The 21,167-nt window shown below is 39.7% G+C and overlaps 1 long non-coding RNA gene across 1 annotated transcript; it reads right to left on the reverse strand.

The window, feature by feature from the left end:
* Nucleotides 1-2,822: 2,822 nt before the first annotated feature.
* On the reverse strand, nucleotides 2,823-7,440 carry LOC128773009 (uncharacterized). The gene is made up of 2 exons (XR_008417188.1): nucleotides 6,109-7,440; nucleotides 2,823-5,637 (listed from the first exon to the last, which is right to left on the reverse strand). It is a non-coding gene; the product is annotated as an uncharacterized LOC128773009 (long non-coding RNA).
* Nucleotides 7,441-21,167: the final 13,727 nt, after the last annotated feature.

Here is a 21,167-nt window from a genome sequence, read left to right on the forward strand (position 1 = left end):
TTTCTCCAACAGGCTGTGAGTGAACGAGCAGCCCCTGTTGGCTGCGAGGGTGATTAACAGTCTTTAGCAGAGAAGTTTTGGCGATGGTCCGATAGGGGTCAGCAATGAGGTGGCTACTAAACGCCAAATATCCTGTGTCAGCGGGTGAGTTTTAACCTACTAAAGGAGACACAAAATAGGAGACAAACGTAAAATAGTGGGGAGAGTCAGTAATATAGTCCACTTACATTTCACTTATTTTTAATGCGCCTATTAGTCGGCTCCTGAGCACATAAAAGATGGGGGGAAGCTTCTGCCGTTTATTTAGGAGACACAGGCTTCTCAAATCCAGAGAGCCAAACAAAAGAGACGGGGTCTCGCTATGTTGCCCAGGCTGGAGTGCAGTGGCTATTCACAGGCGCGATCCCACTACTGATCAGCACGGGAGTTTTGACCTGCTCCGTTTCCGACCTGGGCCGGTTCACCCCTCCTTAGGCAACCTGGTGGTCCCCCGCTCCCGGGAGGTCACCATATTGATGCCGAACTTAGTGCGGACACCCGATCGGCATAGCGCACTACAGCCCAGAACTCCTGGGCTCAAGCGATCCTCCTGCCTCAGCCTCCCGAGTAGCTGGGACTACAGGCGCGCGCCACCGCGCCCGGCGCTCGGAGAGCCTGCAAAGAAGTACTAGAGGCTGTGGTAGGATGACGTTATCTGGAGGCGGAGCAGGGGCGGGGCTGCGGGAATGGATACGCCCAGTGCGAGGCGGTCCGGAGGCTGAGGTCGTGTGACGTCTTCGGGGATGGGTTGCTGTCCTGCTTTACTAGGCTCCGAGCGCGTGAAGCCGCTTTCGCTGTTCGGACTTAGGCTCTGGGCGTGTTGCTCCGAACGCTGTGTTCCTGTACTTAAGCCAGGCTTTAATACATACTGCACCTTTTCGAGGAAGTTACTTACCAGGGAACCATCTGTCCCTAAATGTCTCATTGTCCACAGCAAGCAGGTCCTTTCTCCGTACAGCTGTAAGAGGAAGTGTAACCTGTAGTAGCAAGGGGTTGGGGGTCCGCAAAAGTGCCGGGGCCCGCTCACTTTTCACTACTGAAATGCAGGAAGCCTAAGGGAACGATCTGCTTTTGTCGTCCCCGCGTGTTCGTTGCCCGTTATTGTTGGAGAAAAATCGTGTCTGGGTGGATGGGCGCAAGGATTAGGATTTGGCGGCCTGGAGGGTTTTTCGGAACAGGTCTAGGTTAGGAAGGGGTAAGGAGAAGAAGGAAAAAAGGATTTCCAACCATAGTAGATCTCCAACCACCAGACTTCTGTCCGGTCACGATCTTCCCCATTCCTGTTTTCTCCTGGAAGGTAGTCCCGACTTCCCCCTCTGTTGCATCACCTAACTGCTCCCTCCTTCATAGATAAATTAAAGGCCATCAGAAAAACTTTGTCAACTTCTTGCCACTCCATCCTCTAATACATCTTCACGGAAGGACAACTTTGTTGTCGCTTCCTATCTCAAATCCAGTAGGTAAAAATTCCTCCATCAGTCATTTCCACACCCATCCTATCTCTCTCTCTTTTACTTGTGGAGATACTGAACTTTCTTTCATCTTAAAAGCTCTCCTTTGGCCTTGCCTCTCTTTTCAAATGGAATCTGTGTTGTTTTCATGGCTGCACTTTTTTGAAAGCATGTTATACAATTACTACATTCACTTCCTACATTCCATCTTTAGTCCACAGTCCACCTATACACTAAAACTATTCTGATGCTCCCATGCCTAAGCTCCCAACTGGCAGATCTAAGGGACCCTGTAAGACCTCTGTCCACATAATTTATCACCCCCACCCCCAGTTTGTGTCATTTATGACCACTACCTCCTCCTTGAAATGTTCTTTTCCCTGGTTCTTGTTGACAGCCTCTGACAGGTCCTCCAAAGCTTTGGCAGTCTCTCCTCTGCCAACCCTATAAATGTTGCTGTTCCTTGTAGCTCCCTTCTAAATCTTTATTTTCTTGCTATTCTCTTCATGAGTGATCTCACCAATTGTCAAGGCTCTCAAATCTATAGCTCCAATATGATGCTCTTTCCAGAGCTCCAGATCTATATTTTTAGTGGCCTACTGGATGTCATCTTGAAATCATTCAACACTTCAAATTCAACTTTTGCAAGCAAAAGTGACCATCTTCTGATTCCTACCTCCAAACTTACCTGGCCAATTTCCCGTATTCTCACTCTTTGCCAAAATATTTATTTGGTCATTTCAGAACTCTTTCAGTCATCCTTGACCACTGTTTCATTCATTTAACAGCAGATATTTTTTTCTTGCCTATCCAATGACAGGTACTGTGCTAGATGATAGAGATGAGATGTGATGAAAACAGACACTTGGGGGAAACAAACAAAAAACAGCAATACACACACACACACACACACACACACACACACTTGGGTACTTATCACAGTGTATACGCTGTGATAAGTATCATTCAGGAAACAAAGTGCTGAGAGAAAAGCAATGACGGCAAGAATGGGGAAGGGACATACTTTAGAGAAAGTAGTCAGGTAAGCCTCCTTGAGAAAGTGTCATTTAAACTGAGACCTGAAGAATGAGCTATCAGTTAAGGTACTTTGATTGCCAGCAATAAGGGTTATGTGTAAACCAAAGTAAAGGAACTCCTCTGAAGAAGGAACTGATTTAAAGGAAATGGGGGAAATGTGGCAGAATGGTAGTTGTCCCCGTCTGTTCTCACCTTTTACTAATGTTTAGTTGGGTAGATGAAACCCCACTTAGAGACTGATGGGATTTGATGTAAGGTCCAAGAGTGAAAGGTCAAGAAACAATTGTTGAGACATTTTTGGTGCAAAAAAAGGTGGTTTTATTAAAGCATGGGTACAGAACCTGTGGGCAGAAAGAGCTGCACTGGGATTGTGAGGAACAAAAGTTATATACTTTTAAGTTTGTTGGGGCAGTAGAGACAAAGAAAGTTTCCAAAAGGATTTTCATTATGTTAAGACTTACAGGATCCTGGAGGCCTAGCTTCTGTCAAGCTAAGGTTCCTCTTTGCCACTAGTAAAGTATTAACATTAAGACAGTTGGGAGTTCCTAGAGGAATGTCATACTCTGTCTGAAGTATTTGTCAGTGGGCTGCAAGTTGTAAGGAAATTTAATTTTATCTACACTTTTTTTTGCCTTTGTTCTCCACATCAGAAACCACATTTCCCAGTTTCTCCCACAACCAAGTGTGTTCAAGTTCTCACCAATGGAATATGTGTGCAAGTGATAGTTGCAGCCTCTGCATCATTTGCTTACAAATAAATCTTTTGTCCTCTACTTCTGCTATTTTGCCCTTCCCCAGAGCTAGATGGCGCCAGTGCAAACCCACAGCAGTGCCCCAGCTTTATGCAAATGAAGAAAGTATCCTAGGGTGTATAGCAGAGCATCAAGAGGAAAGAAACCAGGGTCCATTAACAACCTAATGGAGCTGAGCCACCCTGCCAGCCTTGGTCACTTCTACCTCTGGACTGTTACATGAGAATTAAGCTTCTGTCTCATTTAAATTACTGTATTTGAGGGGGGAGTCTCCTATTATTGTAGCATACTCAATACTCTAATGGATATAGGGAAGCTCACAGATGACAACCCTGACTAACCAGAACTCAGAAAGGACAGGAACAAAAAGAGCTATAGGCATCTCCAGCTTACCCCGATTGGACAAATCAGCCTCAACCTCCTGTGAGAAGGGTCTGATTTTCTAGTTTGAGTCCTGTGCCCTCCTACAACCTCTTTATTCATATCCACTTTTATTATAATTATGTTGTAAATAAAACTTTTATGTTCTGTTTTTCTCATTTGTCAATATACTTTTAGTGGCAGTATAAGCCTCTCAATTTGATGCATAGCTTATAATGATTTAAATCTAACTACGGTCAATTACACTAACCAGTTTTCAATCATTCTATACATTTTACCTGCATTGTTTTATAGATTAGTAATATGTATAACATCCAGTGTTAAGTCAAGTATTCACAAGCCTGAATTGGTGTTTGCTTTTTTTTTTAAGGTTTTGTAACTTTTTCTTCCAGCTTTATTGAGATGTAATTTACAAATAGAATTGTAAGCTATTTAAAGCGTACAACATGAATATATATATCATATATATTAAAAGGATTCCTTCCATCAAGTTAATACAACCATTACCTCACATATTTCCTTTCTTCCCCCTTTGGTAAGAACATTTAAGTTCTACTCTCTTAGCAAATTTCAATTATGCAACACAGTGTTAAAGTGTTATAGTCACCATATTATACATTAGATCCTCAGACTTTTTTCATCTTATAACTGAAAGTTTGTACCCATTTACCAACTTCTCCCTATTTCCTCCCTCCCCAACCCCTGCTCAACCACTTTTCTACTCTTGTTTTTATGAGCTTGACATTAAAAAAAAAATTCCACATTTAAGTGATACCATGCAGTATTTTTCTTTTTCTGTCTAACTTATTTCACTTAGCATATGCCCTCCAGTTTTATCCATGTCACAAATGACAAGATTTCCTTCCCTCTCTCTCTTTTTTAATGCTTATTTCTTTTGAGAGAGACAGACAGAGTGCAAGTTGGGGAAGGGCAGAGAGAGAGAGGGAGACACAGAATCTGAAGCAGGCTCCAGGTTCTGAGCTGTCAGCACAGAGCCGGACGTGGGACTCGAACGTACAAACCGTGAGTTCACGACCAGAGCAAAAGTCAGACACTTAACTGACTGAGCCACCCAAGCGCCCCAAGATTTCTTTGTTTTTAAAGACTGAATAATATTCCATCATTATGTATATATAGATCAGCATTTTTTTTAATCCATTAATCCATTGATGGATACTTAGGTTGTTTGCAAACCTTCACTATTGTAAATAATGCTGCAGTAAACACAGAAGTACAAGTGTCTCTTCCAGATAATGGCTTCCTTTGGATATACACCCAGAAGTGGGATTGCTGGATCACATGGTAGCTCTATTTTGCATTTCTTGAGGGACTTCTATACTGTTTTCCATAATGGTTGAACCAGGTTACATTTCCACCAACAGTGCACATGGGTTCCTTTTTCTCCACATCCTGGCCACCATTTATTATCTAGGTTGTGCCTTGTTGTTTTAACCTATGTGCACATTTTTTTAAAGTTAACTTTTATTTATTTAAGTAATCTCTACACCCAGTGTGGGGCTCCAACTCAGCACCCAGAGATCAAGAGTCACATGTTCGTCCATCTGAGCCAGGCAGGCACCCCTAGGTTGTTTACTTGTAAATAGTTCAACAAACTAGGTCCTGTCTGGCTATTTGAGGTTTTGCTTCTTCAAAACATAACCTGAATGAGTTAATTTTTAGGTGCTTATTAAACATTAGCACTCATCCCAAATGGTTTGTCTCCATACGTCCACAAAAATCCACTCCATGGAGCTCAAAACTTTTATACATTAGTCCTTCTGGGACACTAAACGACGAAGAGCGTGGAGTCAGACGAAGAGGCTTTCTGCCCAGGTCGGGAGAAAAGGCTTTAGGGCAAGCGAGGTCCGAGCTTACGTCCTCAGCAGCCATCAGGCAAGAGTACCCGACAAGGCTGAGGCTGGCCAGGGCCGAAGAGGCCTCAGTTGCTAGGCCCGAGAGAACACCCGAGGAGGAGGCTCCCTGTGGCAGAAGAAAAGCAGACTCGGAGGTCACAGAGAAAAAAAACTGGTGCACCCTGAGTACGATTGCCAGCCAGGATCGCGCAAGTTTACTCCCGGGCTGCTGAACTGGAGAGGAACCTGGGAGGGGGAAGGCGGGGCCTCCGGGAACGAAGGTGGGCCACCAGGGGAGGGAGGGGTGAGGCCACTTCATGGAAAGGTGGGGCCTCCAGAGGGAAGAGAGAGGCGAGACTGCCCTGGGAGGAGAAGGGGGCGGTCAGGGACCTGAAGTGGTTGGGAACTCTGGAGGCGAAGGGGGAGAGGGGGAGAGGAGGCGAGAGGCGGGGTTACCCAGCGAGCGAGAGGCTGGGCCCGCAGGGGAAGGGAGGGCGGCCGCCAGGGGGCGAGGCGGACAAAGTGCTCACTACCACCTGGGTCCCAGGATCTGGCGGTCCGATACTGGGCTGCATCATCCCCCCAAAGGCTCACCTGTCCCTGCCCTTTGACAGGCTGCCGGTTCGCCGCTGCTGACCACAGGAGGATCACTTGCAGGCGGCAGGATTTTCCTCAGGCTAGGTTATTTGCATTTCAGAGACAAGCCCCTGTGGGCTAACCTTGATTCTATTACATTTAATACACGAACAATGCATTAACGAGAACGAACACTTTGACATAGTAAACGTTTACTTCTTGGGCACACCCTACATGGAGGAAGAGCCTTTAATATGGTTAATGATATCTCATATATCCAGAAACTCTTTTCTTGTGGCAGGTTTTAAAACTTAAGAACAAATCCTAGTAGTGGGCAAAATTATTCACCCTGTCACTCCGCTGGACCGATAAGTATAAAAGTTAAATTTGGGAGTGCTATTTTCTTCAATTTGAATACGTTTTGACTTTCATCCAACGGTTCTGCGGAAATGTTTTAACGTTTTAGAACTTAGTAGAACTCCATCCGAGCCTGGCTATTTATTACATTGATTCTGATCTGGTGGAATAAATCACATGCCCACATCAAAACTTCAAATCCTGATATTTAACACTTGATCGCAGGTATTGATTCTTTACGCCAGCGTGGCAAAAGCTTTCTGCTGTATTTAATTTATTCATCTTGAAAGTATTAGAATGAATTAGAATGTTTCGTTTTCATCAGATAGCGTTTGGAAGAGTGCTTCCTTTGTTTGGGGCCTCCGTAGACTTAGGCTAATGTCACAGCCAGCCAGAATAACTGGCAAATTGACTTACTTTTTCGTGACTTTCTATTCTCAAGGCTAATTATTTTCCCAGGTTAATATATCAGAACAGCCTGGCTTTTGGTAGGAAAACAAGTACTTTAAGTTGCATACTGCTTTCACTGACTAAGGTGAGAGACGATCACTTTTAGCTTAAATCACTCTCATCCAACAACTAGTTATCGAGCACGTGCAAGGTGCCCTGAAGTGTTAACTGTTGGTTAATATTGGGGATAAAGGTTAATTTTGAGAATAAAAGTGTAAACAGGGAAACAATGAATCTGCTTGATATGAAACAAATAATGTGAATTGGTTTATGTCTATTCACCTTGGACCCTGAGAAAGGGCATAATTTCTGAGAGGAATGACGGGAAAAGTATCTAATCTTGCATGACTGCTGGCCCCGAGTATGGCTAATATAAAAATCCTGAGGTTTTTCCTATGTGGAGTTGGTGAGGAGGGAAATATCTTCCCCTAGACTTCCTCCCCTTGTCATGAATGGGAGGAAGAACACTGAGACCTTCCCAAGTTCAAATAGCAACCTACTTTCACTTTTATTTTGGAAGGGGGAAATTTTAAGCTTTTCTCTGAGTGTCCATCAACTGAAGAAGGGGTGGACTAAATGTGGAATGGAATATTACTCAGCCACAAAAAGGAATGAAGTTCTGACACATGCTATGCCACAGATGCGCCTTGAAAAAACATCGTGCTAAGTGAAATAAGCTAGACACAAAAGGACAAATAGTGTATGACTCCACCTATATGAAGTACCTAGAACAAGCAAATACATAGAGACAGAAAGTAGAAGTTGAGGGGAGCAGGATATTATTGCTTAATGGATATAGAGTTTATGTTTAGGGTGATGGAAAAGTTTTGGAAATAGATGGTACTGGTTGTACAACATTGTGAACATAATCAGTGCTTCTGAATTGTATACTTAAAAATGGTTAAAATGGCAAATTGTATGTTTTACATATTTTACGATAGTGTATGTATGCGTATACACATGTATGTGTATATATACATATACACAAATCAGTTGGGCATATTTGTGTGAGTCTGTACCTAGATTCTCCATTGTGCTCCATTAATCTATATGTCTATCCCTCCATCACGATCAGAGTCTTTTACTGTAACTATATAATAACAAGTCTTGAAATTGAATAGACTGATTTCTCCCGCTTTTTTTTTTTTTTTAATTGTTTGGCTTTTCTAGTTCCTTTGCTTTTCCATATATATTGTACAGTAATTTTGTCTATAATGACAAAAAGTCTTGCTGGGAATTTGTAGGAATTGCATTAAACTGGAGAAAATTGACTGGAGAAAAATTGACTGGAGAAAATTTACCATGTTGAATCTTCCAATCCATGAATGCAATACATCTTTCCGCGTTTTTAGATATTCTTAGATTTATTTAGCCAGTGTTTTCCAGTTTTTAGCATACACATCCTGTTCATGTTTTGTTAGATTTATTCTTAAATATTTCAATTTTGTGAGTAATTATAAACATTATTGTATCTTTAATTTCACTGTCCATATGTTCATTACTACCATATAGAAATACAATGCATTTTTGTGTTTATCTTGTAATCCTGCAGTCTTCTGAACTCACTAATTAGTTGTAGAAGGGTTTTTTTTGTTTTGTTTTTTTTTTTTTTGTAGGTTTCTTAGGACTTTTCTATGTAAGTAATCATGTCTTTTACAAATAGAGGCAGTTCTATCTCTTCCTTTCCATTCTATATGACTTTTATTTCCTTTTCTTGCCTTAACACACTGGCTAGAACTTCCAGCACGATCCTGAATAAGAGGAGTGAGGGTAGATATCTTTGTTTTGTTCCTGATCTTAGGAAGACAGCATTCAGTCTTTCATCACTGAATATAAGGCTAGTTGTAGTGTTTTTTTGTAGATTAAAATTTAAAAAAGCAACTTGGGGAAGTTAGTTCCTTTTTTTTTTTTTTTTTTAAGAGCATTCACCATAAATAGGTCCTGGGGCACCTGGGTGGCTCAGTTAAATGTCCGACTCTTGATTTCAGCTCAGGTCATGATCTCATGGTTTGTGAGTTTGAGCCCCACATTGGGCTCTGTGCTGACGGTGTGGAGCCTGCTTGGAATTCTCTCTCTCTCTCTCTCTCTCTCTCTCTCTCTCTCTTTTTCTGTGCCCCTCCCCTTCTCTCTCTCTCTAATAATAAACTAATAAAAAAACATAAATAGGTGCTGAATTTTGTCAAATGTCTTTTCTGCATTGATAAATATGATTGTGTGCTTTCTTCTTTAGCCTGCTAATATGGTGGAGTACATTGATTTTTCAAATACTGAGACAACCTTACATCTCTGAAACAAATTCCACTTGGTCATGGTGTATGGTGCATGATTGGTGTATGATTTTTTATTTTTTTTTAGAGAAAGAGAGAGAGAGGAAGAGGCAAAGGAAAAGGGAGAGAGAGACTCAAGCAGGTTTCACACCCAGAGCAGAGCCCAATGCGGGACTCGATCTCAGAGCCCTGAGAGGATGACCTGAGCTGAAATCAAGAGTTGGATGTTTTTTTTTTAATTTTTTTTTTTCCAACGTTTTTTATTTATTTTTGGGACAGAGAGAGACAGAGCATGAACGGGGGAGGGGCAGAGAGAGAGAGGGAGACACAGAATCGGAAACAGGCTCCAGGCTCCGAGCCATCAGCCCAGCGCCTGACGCGGGGCTCAGAGCCTGACGCGGGGCTCGAACTCACGGACCGTGAGATCGTGACCTGGCTGAAGTCGGACGCTTAACCGACTGCGCCACCCAGGCGCCCCGTGAGTTGGATGTTTAACCAACTGAGCCACCCAGGTAACCCTGGAGTAGGATTTAAAAAATATATAGAGAGTAAAACCTTGGATTGCAAGTAACTTGTTCTGCGAGTGTTCCACAAGATGAGAAAACATTTCTAATAAATTCTAACTTGATAAATGAGCGATGTCTTACAATATGAGTAGTATGTGATGCCAAACATCACATGATCACAACTGAGCCAATGGTTCTTCTCTCTCTTTCTCTCTCACTCGCTGTGGGATTGTGGGTGATCGTCTCTCCTATGCTCAGATGCTCGGTCTCAGGCCAAGGTGTTTGGGAGAAATGAGTGATTTTTCAGAACGCTGGAAAGGGCCCACAACTAGCTCTAGTGTATTTTTGTCACTTCAAAGCACCTATGGACGGTCCTTTGCTTTTCCATACAAGAGTAAGCTTAGGAATGCTTGGCTTCATTCTAGGTCAGGCTGCCTTTAGATATAGAACCTTTCCTTTTCTGCCTTATTGCCAGCTACACTAAATACAGTATATGACAAGAGTTTATTAATACTATACTACAGTCAACATCTGAGCAAACACATACAATGGCCCCCATGCAGAAAAGATTCCACTGAGCCAATAGATAGCAGTGATTCCATCAGTGATAGTGAAAGTTGTCCACACAATAACCCTCCTCTCTGTCTCCTTCACACCAGCCATGAAGGTTTTCAAAAGTAAGTGCAGGTTAATTTATTTTTCTTTATATTTTGTGTTTTCTTTATTATTTTGTATTATATTACAGTACTGTAATCATTTTTATATGAATATTTTGGGGTTGTAGAACAAATAATCTGAGTTTCCATTATTTCTTAGGGGAAAATTTGCTTTGATATATAAGTGCCTTGGATTACAAGCATGTTTCTGGAAGAAACTATACTCACAAACCAAGGTTTTACTGTATATTGCTGAGTTTTATCTGTTAACATTGTTTAATCATTTTGCATCTTGGGGCCCCTGGGCAGCTCAGTCAGTTAAACGTCTAATTTTGGCTCAGGTCATGATCTCACGGTTGATGGGTTTGAGCCCTGCATCGGGCTCCACACTGATAGTATGTAGCCTACTTGGGATTCTCTCCCTCTTCCTCTCTCTCTGCCCCTTCCCAACTCACGCTTTCTCTCAAAATAAATAAAAAAATATTTTTTGCATTTTTATAAATGAGTAATATTGGCCTGCAGCTTTGTAATTATTTGTTTTTCATATCAGGCTAATACTACTTTTATAAAATGAATTGGGATGTGGTCCCTCCTCTTCTATTTCCTAAAAGTCTTCAAATGTTTGGTAGCATTCTCTAGTGAAACCATCTGAGCCACCAGATTTCTTTTGTAGAGTTTTAAAATTATTCAACTTCCTTAATAATTATAGGGCTACTCAAATTATCTATTTCACATTAGGTGTGTTGAGGTAGTTTGAACTTTTTAAGAATTGGTCTTTAATTTGTCAAATGTATGTGTGCAGAGTTGTTTGTAGCATTCTATTATTATCATATTGTTATCTGCAGGGTCTATTGATATCTCATGTTTCATTTCTGATGTTAGTAATTTGTGTCTTTTTTTTGTCAGTCTTGCTAGATAGAGGTTGTCACCTTAATTGATTTTTCCAATGAACCAGCTTTTTTGTTTCATTGATGTTCTCTATTGTTTTTCCGTTCTCAATTTTATTAATTTCTGTTTTTTAATATTTCCTCATTTGATTACTTTGGATTTATTTTGTTCTTCTTTTTCTAGTTTTTTAAGATGGGAACTTAGATTACTGATTTGTGACTTTTCCTCTTATTCTCATGTGTGCATTCTATTGCTATAAATTTCCCTCTCAGCACTGCAGAAGCTGGTCCCACAAAATTTGATATGTTGCATTTTCATTCATTTCAATGTATTTTTCTTTCCCTTGAGACTTACTCTTTGACCCATAGGTTACTTGGAAGTGTGTTATTTAGTTTCCATTTAGAGACTTTCCTGTTACCTTTCAAATTTTCCAGTTTGATTCCATTGTGGTTGGAGAATATACTCAGTATTATTTCATTCCTTAAAATTTTCTGAGATTTGTTTTATTGCCCAGGATATGGTCTATTCTGGTGTATGTTCCATGGGTAATAATGTGTGTTAGGTGAAATATTCTACAAATGTTGATTATATCCTATTAGTTGATGCCACTGTTCAGTTCTATAGCCTTGCTGATTTTCTGTCTAGTTTGTTCTATAAATTAAGAGAGAGGCACTGAAGTCTCCAACTATAAGTGTAGATTTATCTATTTCTCCTTCCAGTTCTATCAGTTTTTGCTGCACATATTTATGTTCCTTCTGTTTATATTGTAATTGCCTTTAATACATTTCCTCTATATACATTTAGAACCATATCAGATAGTGGTATAAATTTTTGATGCAATCATCAAATGTAATTTAGAAAACTGAAGAAGGAAAATCTATTGCACTTACCTATATTTTTGCTTACTATGTCCTTTATTCCTTCCTGATGTTCCAAGATTCCTTTAAAAAAATTCCTTTTCTTTCCATTTAGAGAAATTCTAACTTCTGTTGGACGTTTTTTTAAGGCTAGGTCTGCTGGTGAAATTCTCTTAGTTTTCCTTCATCTGAGAATGTTTTGATTTCCCTAACAATATTTTACTGGATATAGGGTTCTGGGTTGACAGTTTTTTTCTTTCATCACTTAAAACATGTTATGTTGCTTCCTCCTGGCCTCTATATTTTCTGGTAAGAAATCCACTATTGTTTAAATTTTTTTTTTCCCTTGTGGGTAAGGTGCTTTTTTTCTCTGGTTGCTTTGAAGAATTTTTTGTTTTCAGGTTTTAGAAGTTTGATTATAATGTGCTTTGGTGTATCAGATTTATCCTATTTGGAAGTTCTTTCAACTTCCTAAATCTGTAGGTTTATGGTTTTTGCTGAATTGGGGAAATGTTTAGATATTACATCTTAGGGAACTTTTTAAGCCCTACTCTCTCTCTCCTCTCCTGGGGCTCCAGTGATATGAACATTAGCAGTTTTGTTATAGTCCCACAGGTCTCTGAGGCTCTTCTTGATGTTTTTTACTCTATGTTCTCTCTGTTGTTCAGATTGGGTAATTTCAGTGGCTGTATCTTCCAGTCCACAAACTTTTCCCTCTGTCCCTATCATTCTGCTGTTGAGCCCATCAACTGAGCTGTTTGTTATTATATTTTTTCAGTTCTGAAATTTCCATTTGTTTTTCCTTGTATCTTCTAAATATTTGCTGAGACTTCCTATTTCTTTGCTGAGACTATTTTTTCAGTTGATTCAACTGCGTTCACAATTGCTCACTGAAGCAATGTTATGATGGCTGCCGTAAAATCTCTGTCAGATAACTCTAACATCTTTATCGTTGTAGTGTTGGCATTTATTGATTGTCTTTTCTCACTCAGTCTGAGATCTTGGTATGATAAGTGAATTTTGGTTGAGATCTGAATATTTTGAATATTATAACAATCTGGACCTTATTTAACTTTCTGTTTTAGCTGGCTTCCTCTCACACCTCTCCAACAGGAAAAGTGGAGCACCATCTAATTACCACCAGGTTAGGTAGTCCTGGTTCAGAAGTCCAGGTTCTTCACTCAGACTTTGTTGACACCCTAATGGGAGGCTCCTTGTTACTGCTGGGTAGGGGTGGGAGTACTGGCTTCCCACCAGGCTTCCAGTGATACCTCCCTGGTTGGAAGGGATACGAGTACCTCATTACTGCTCCCACATGTTTTTTCATTAACACTACACCACAAGTGGTGAGGGGTGTTGGGGATGAATGAGGTGTTGGGAAGAAGGGGTGGCCTTGTTACTATAAAAATACTGACTCTCCACTAGGACTTTTCTGATTCTACCCCAGCAGACAGAAAGGGGTGTCTCTTGTCAATGGACGTGGAAGTCTAGTTTTCCACGTGGTCTCCACTGACACCAAGTGTTTGCATGGGGCTTGTTACCCCCTGGTGGGGATAAAAGCCCCTATTCTCTACTCCACCTAGTGGTGGTGCACCTCATGAAGAGTCCAGCAAGGGTAGCAGTGCCTGGGTGGCTCAGTCAGTTAAGCTTCTGACTCTTGACTTTGGCTCAGGGCATGATCTCACAGTTCATGAGTTCGAGCCTAGTGTCGGGCTCTGTGCTGACAGTGTGCACCCTCTCTGTCTCTCTCTCAAAAAAAAAAAAAAAAAAAAAAAAAAAAAAAAAAAAAAAAAGAAAAGAAAAAAAAGAAAAAGAAAAAGAAATTCCAGCAAAGGTGGAAATCTAAGCTACTCACCTGGCCTTTGCTACCATGGGTAAAGGTAGGGCCACAGTCTTTTCTTTGTTGTTTGGCTGGAGTACAGTGGTTATTTTCCAAAAGTTTTCTGTCTTGCTAGGTTGCCCCTTTCCTAATCCTTTGGCTAAAGAGAGCATTCTTTGGTTAGAGTTTTTTGTTTTGTTTTTGGCATTTCTGACTTCTTAAGCTCCAAGTCTGGGATATATGAGGAAAAAGCAAACCCAGGGAACTCACTACCATGTCACTGCTTGGTCTCTAGTCCAGCTAGTCTGCTTTCTTCTCTCTGTCTTTCAGAGTTTTCTTATGCTTGTTGAATATGTAATGTCCAGGGATTTTTGCTGTACTTAGAGAGTAGAACTGGAAAAAGTATGTCTACCCCATCTTCCCAGAAGCGGAAGTCTATTGTATTAATTTTTATAATTGCCTTCTGTTTAGGGCAAGTGATGCTAATGGAAAAACTCCTCCAGTGATTCTCTGATGTCCTTTTCTCCTCCCACATTAAGATAACTATTGCTATAATGTATCAGAATACATTAAATTATTTTAAGAGCTCTGGGGGTGCCTGGGTGACTCAGTTAAGCATTTTCTGTCTTCAGCTCAGGTCATGATCTAATGGTTCGTGAGTTCAAGGCCCACATTGGGATCTCTGCTGTCTGCGCAGAGACCCCTTCAGATCCTCTGTCTTCCTCTCTCTCTGCACCGCCCCTGCTCATGCTCTCTCAAAAATAAAAATAAATAAAAACTTAAAAAAATTATTCGAAGAGCTCTATAAAGCAATTCAGGGAGAGGTCAAAAGACCAGGTTACAGACTTGTTTAGAGCTTTTTATATAATGAATTAGATTTACCAGTAGTCCACTCGTTCCCACCCTAATTCTAACGTGGTTTTATGCAACAGTGATGGCAGTTATTATGCATTAGATATTTGTATATCATATATAATTCTTCATAAGGCATAAAAGTCTGCAACTTTGATACATTTACTTTATTTTTAAAAATTTTTTTGCTTATGCACTACATTGTCATATTTTGTAAAGTTCGTACTTTTATTTGTAAGTAACAGCATCCTACTGGAGCTCCCTTTAGCAAGAAGAAAGGTAATTTTATACAAAGATACAGGATGTCTCATAAAACTCAAAGGTTGGTATGCAGACAGACACCAAGAAGGGCCTGGAACTGTGCACTGGAACCTAGGAAATAATCTGTTTTGTCTCTGCTCCTTTCTGTACATCTGTTTTTTTCTTCTTTGTCCCTGAAGACTAACTTCTGTCTGCCACCCATACTCAAAGCAGAATATGGCCGTGACCAAGTCCCTAGTTAGTAGGATATGGATCCACTGGGAAGAGACAGACTAATATGGTCCTTCTTCACATCTGATTTTAAATTCTCAGGAATGAGAATCTGATTGGCCAATTAGAATAATGAATCTACCTGTGGTCCAACTGGTATGACCAGAAATGTATGTGTTGAAGAGTCTCACGGAAAAACCAGGACTGTCAGCAATCTACTCTTATATTCCTGTGGAAGGGGGGCAGGTAGCTGTTTCCAAAGACATCCTATGCACCGGGCATAGGCTTATGCCTCTATACCACCCATATGCATCGGGAAACTTGTTCTACTCCTAGAATCTTTGATATACGGTTAAGGATGTGTCCATATCAAATTGTTATAAAGTCTCAGGTTAACCTTCTTATATAACCAAGGTTATTACTGGGTAAGCACGTTGAATTCATGACTTATAATGTCAAAAAGATATAAGCAGTGGAAAGACCCGTGTTTACATTTAAAAATGAAGTCCCTGGGTGCCTGGGTGGCTCACTCGGTTGAGTGTCCGACTTCGGCTCAGGTCATGATCTCACAGTTCATGGGTTCGAGCCCCGCATTGGGCTCTGTGCTGACAGCTCAGAGCCTGGAGCCTGTTTCGGATTCTGTGTCTTCCTCTCTCTCTGTGTCCCTCCCCTGCTCGCGCTCTGTCTCCCTGTCTCAGGAATGAATAAACATTAAAAAAATTTTTTTTAATAAAAAGAAATAAAAGAAAAAAATGAAGCCCCAATATCAGAAACTGCTTCAAGAATTCTAGAACTTTCCTTTTCCAGCAATAATCTAGTTAGTTTGGGAAGGTGGCACACTGGGTAGCTGACCTTCCTTCCACAGTGAAGAGACCACGAGCACTGTTGTCCTAGTTCACCAGAGAGGGTCATAGCACTCTAGACTCCAGTCTGTGAAATTGTAATGTTACCCTGAAGCCAGATTTTGGCTTAGTAGGTTTATATTATCTATTACTGTGGACACACAATCCAGTAGGTGTCTTTCTAAGCCTATTGAAACATAAATCTTTCTTAAAACAGAAAGGAAACAAACCCATAAATTTTGCCTAGATAAATCATTGTTAAATTGGTTATAGTGCAACATTTACCTAGGATTTTACAACCATTTCCACACATAAATTTTGGACACTGTGTTCAAAACTGTATCTTAGAATAGGACCTACTACAGACAGTTGTATACTGAAAGTCCAAAGGTACTCAACAGCAAAAACTGCTCCCTTGTTTGTTCTTGGTATGCCTATGACATGTACACAAAGCAAAATAAAAGAAGGTTATGGAGGAGGAAATCTCATCTTAATCTACCTGGTTATGTTTTTCTAAGGAATCTTTCCTTTCTAACCCAAAGCTAGGTTTGGATTAGGTTAAGGTATCAGTTTACAAGATTGGCAAGCTCCCTTTTTCAACACAATTATCTCCTTTTCTCCTTTATTCCTCCCTTCTTTTTCTTCTTCCTTCCTTTCTTCTTCTTTCTCACTCATTTTTATATTCATTCATTTGTTCTCTCTCTGAAGCGGCACTGTGTGGCATTTAAAATCATCTTATTTATTTGGTTTCTAATCCATAAACAGTTTTAAATTTAGTGGCTTACCACCTTTTCTTGAGATTTGGAAGATTAATTTTTTCTCTGGGTCCTGTAACATGGAAAGTTCTTCCATCTTTGCTTTCACCACCAACTTGGCCATTAGAAAGATCTCCTTGAGAAGCTGAATCCCTTACCAGCAAGTCAGGAAGTAAGACAGATCAAATGCAGAATACTATGGTAAAGGAAAAAAAAAAAAAAACTAATATAAAGAGCTAATATTGCATGATGTTTTAAATCAGTAAATCTATTTGTTTAGTACCATTGTGAGTCATTCATCAATCAGAGGTCAGCATTTTACTTACATGCCGTTTCCTTCATATATCTCTAACAACAGGAGAGAACTAACAAAACAGAAACAAAACAAGATAAAGCAAAAAACAAAGCCTATAAATTAAGAAATTTAAAGCTGGAACCACCATAAAGATAGAACAAGGTTAGTTTTAGCCCTCAGCTATTTGGTGTCCCTTGAATATCTTCCTGAAGAGCACACTATCCATACCAACACACAGCCATACAGTATGTTATTGTATAATAACAACACATCTGAGTAACTGATAGTACAGAGCCCGAAAACTCTTACTGTAAACACTACACACAAACTGTTGTTTTATCACTTAATTACAAAGCTTGGAGGATTCAGTTAAGCAATCTGAATGACTTAGCTGCTCTGTTCTTAAAAAAAAAAAAACAACTTTTTCAGAAAATCAATATTGCACTCTTTGTCAGTTTAGACAGAAATAATAATCTTGTTTTAGCTTAAAAATACTTTCCTGATACCTAAAACCAAATTTCTCACATGATATGCTTCTTTTTTTTCCCCCAGAGAGAGAGGGGGGTGGGCGCAAATGAGGGAGGAGCAGAGGGAGAAGGAGAGAGAGAATCTCAAGCAGGTTCCATTTCCAGTGCAGAGATGTGGGCAGAGATGTGGGGCTCCACGCGGGGCTGGATCTCACAACTGTGAGATCATGATCTAAGCCAAAATCAAGAGTCAGACGCTTAACAGCTGAGCTACCCAGGCTCCTCTATATGCTTCTTCTTAACAGGAAATGTTATGATTATCTCCAGGAAATGAAATGTTTCCCACTCCAACAATCTTAATTCAAATGGTTGATATAAAAATGATAGTCATGTACTTCCATGAGAAAAAACACAACTTTAACTGGTTGGAAATGATGATTCTAGAATTCTACTCATCTGACTCCATCTCCAAATGGCCACATAATGGTAAAATTACTAGCATAATCAGATCTCTAGTTTGCACAATGTTAAAGATTGTTTACTCATTTGTTTATTTTTTTTTTCATGTTTATTTGTTTTGAGAGATAACGCACAAGCACAAGCGGGGGAGGGGCAGAGAGGGAGGGAGAGAGTGAATCCCAAGCAGTCTCCATGGTATCAGCTCAGATCCTGACCCGGGGCTCGATCCCACAAACTGTAAGATCATGACCTGAGCCAAAATCAAGTCAGACGCTTAATCAACTGAGCTACCCAAATGTCCTAGTCAAAGATTTTATTTTTCATTCTTTAAATTAAAATGTTTGCCATTCAGCATTCTTATTTACAATCAAACTGACCATGGTTAACTTGAACTGAAAATAATTTTATTGGAAGTATATTAGGAGACCAAAGAATTGTCAGGAAGATTGTAGAGACAGAGAAAAGGCCCTGTTGAGACTATGCCACAGAAGAGTTTTCTGGTGCTTTTACTATAACACTTGTTGCCATTGGCACTTCTGCCACCATCTTATTGGACTCAGTCACTCTGGGCACTTGTCACAGCAACTCTGTAATTCTGAATCTCTCAAAATTCAAAGTCTGTAGTAGGACATTGATTAATTAAGTGGTTGAGCCCACTTACCCAAACCCTAGCTACCAGGGAGATAGGAAAAGGAATGCATCTATTTGCCCGCCTTCTTCTTCCCTTCTACCCAGTTTGGGATTAAATCAAATAGGAGAGGTATTTGCATACTGAGCAGCCAAATGGCAAGTATCCACAGACAAGTTAATCTAGAGCTTATGAATTTGATCATCCTATGGTTGCCAAGTATTCCATCTTACTTTCTTTTCATTGGCGCTGACTAGTTGAGAGTGGTTCCATTAATAATTCAATAACTTTGGCTATAATGTTAGCATATTTTCAGAATACTTTTTTAACAAGAATCTCAGAAATATTTATGCCTTTTTCTGACAGGTCTAATATCTTGGTAAGTTATACCAGTGATTAAAGTATTACTGCACTATACTATGCAAGAAATTGTGGGTGGAGATATGTATCTTGGGGATGAGGAGTAACAAAATAAGTAGAGTTCAGGATTCATAGACTTTTTAATGTGAAGGGAAGTTAGCAATTAGTTCAGTCGTTTCCAATTTTAGCGATACATTAGAATCACTCAAGGAGGCCTTAAAAAAATACTGGTGGGTAGAACTTCCAGCATAGATATTTTGACTTCATTGATGTGGGGTGGGACCCAAGCATTTATGCAGTTTTAAAATGCTCCAGGTGATTTAAATATGCAGCCAGAGCTGAAATCTATTGATCTAGTCCAGCTTACTGAGTTCACACAATTATTTGGTACAGTAGAAAAAAGAACACCAGACTTGGATCAAAAAAAATCCTAATTTGAATCTCCTCTGTACCATTTTATTCATCTTAAGAAAGTAGCTTACCCTTCTCAGTGGCTTAGCTCTTTCAACTCTAAAGGGAAAAAATAAATACTGCCCTAATCAACTAAGAGATGTCTCCATTGCAGAAATAGAACAAAATGATGATCAGTGAGGATGAATAACTTACCCAGGTTAAACCTAATCAAGGAGTGTTGGGAGTAATTTAAGGATGTCATTCAGCCTTTTCTATTCACTTGTGCCACTAGAACATGTTGCCTCAGTGTTTCTTTTTGCGGTCTGAAGCAGTGACTATTAAGCAATTTGCTAAAATATCAACTATAATTCAATGTGTTTTTAGCTTTATCATTTTCACCTTTAATATTGCTAAAAATGAGATGAAGTCTTCATACTCAGGCATAGCTCAAGGTTTTGATTGGAATATAACTTTTTTTCTGGTTAAAGAGGAAGAACTAGAAAGTGATTTAGCGAACACAGAAAGAGGACAAACGAGTGAACTATTATTTTGGTTCCCAGTGTCTCTTCAAATATTTTTAAATATTTGTATCCATTAAAGTTACCAAGAATACTTACAAATTAAAATTGTTTTCATTGTCTTAATTGGATTTTTTAGTTTTATTTTTGAGAGTCTTGATCTTCACTACGTTATCATCAAAAAATATTTGAGACTTGGGGTGCCTGGGTGGCTTGGTTGGGTGTCCGACTTCGATTCAGGTCACCATCTTATGGTTTGTGAGTTTAAGCCCCGCATTGGGCTCTGTGCTCACAGCTCAGAGCCTGGATCCTGCTTCAGATTCTGTGTCTCCCTCTTTCTCTGCCCCTCCCTCACTTGCGCTCTGTCTCTCAAAAATAAATGTTAAAAAATTTTTTTTAAATATTTGAGACTTTATTTTACTACATGCCCAGTACTCTGGTAGGGACTTAGGGTTCAAAAATGAAAAGGACATGAAACCTCTCTTAGAGAGCTTATAAACAGATATGTATAATACCAAGGGAGGGCTAATTCTCCTGCCTCAGTGTTTTGGTTGGAAAGGATTAGAAATTTTTCTAAAGATATGCTTTATAATAGCTTCTTATTTATTCTTTATTTCTACCGCTAATAGTATTCCTGGGGCTCTAGTCTTCTTTAAACTAGATAGAGCTCAGTGCTGGGTACGTCTAGACTAAGGGCTCAAAATGAAGCCATAAACAAGGGATGCTATCTTCCTCAAACAGGTGTGTAGTCTGACCATTCTCACTGTATGATCAGAATTGTCATTAGCACTGCACGGGATAAAAAGAAATATATGACTTAGTCATACAGAATGAATGATTAAGAGCTTTAGGAATTCAGAAATAGGGTAAATAGCATAGGTGCTAAGATGAACAGACTTGTTCATCTTATTTGAAAAGCAAAAACCTAAGCCATTTTTATAAGTAAATCTTTTTCATATAACATGGTATGTTAGTCAGGAATATCGTAAGACAACGTATGTGGTTGTTCAACAGATTAGAAATTATGGGGTTTTCTGAAAGGGGAGCCTTGTTTCTAAGTAACCTGGAGAAATCTTTTCATTTATAGGCTTTGAGTTAAAAAGCAAAGATCAATTTTTCTGTAGTGTTGGAGCATTCATTTGTGTTTAAAACTTAAAAGAGTGAAACAAGGTACATACTGAGAAATGTAATACTTTGTTTCATAAATGCATATTTTAGTTTATGTGTAAAATATTTC

The sequence above is a fragment of the Panthera pardus genome, unplaced genomic scaffold, assembly GCF_024362965.1.
Source record: "Panthera pardus isolate Hobbes unplaced genomic scaffold, ASM2436296v1 HiC_scaffold_24, whole genome shotgun sequence".
NCBI lineage: Eukaryota > Metazoa > Chordata > Mammalia > Carnivora > Felidae > Panthera > Panthera pardus.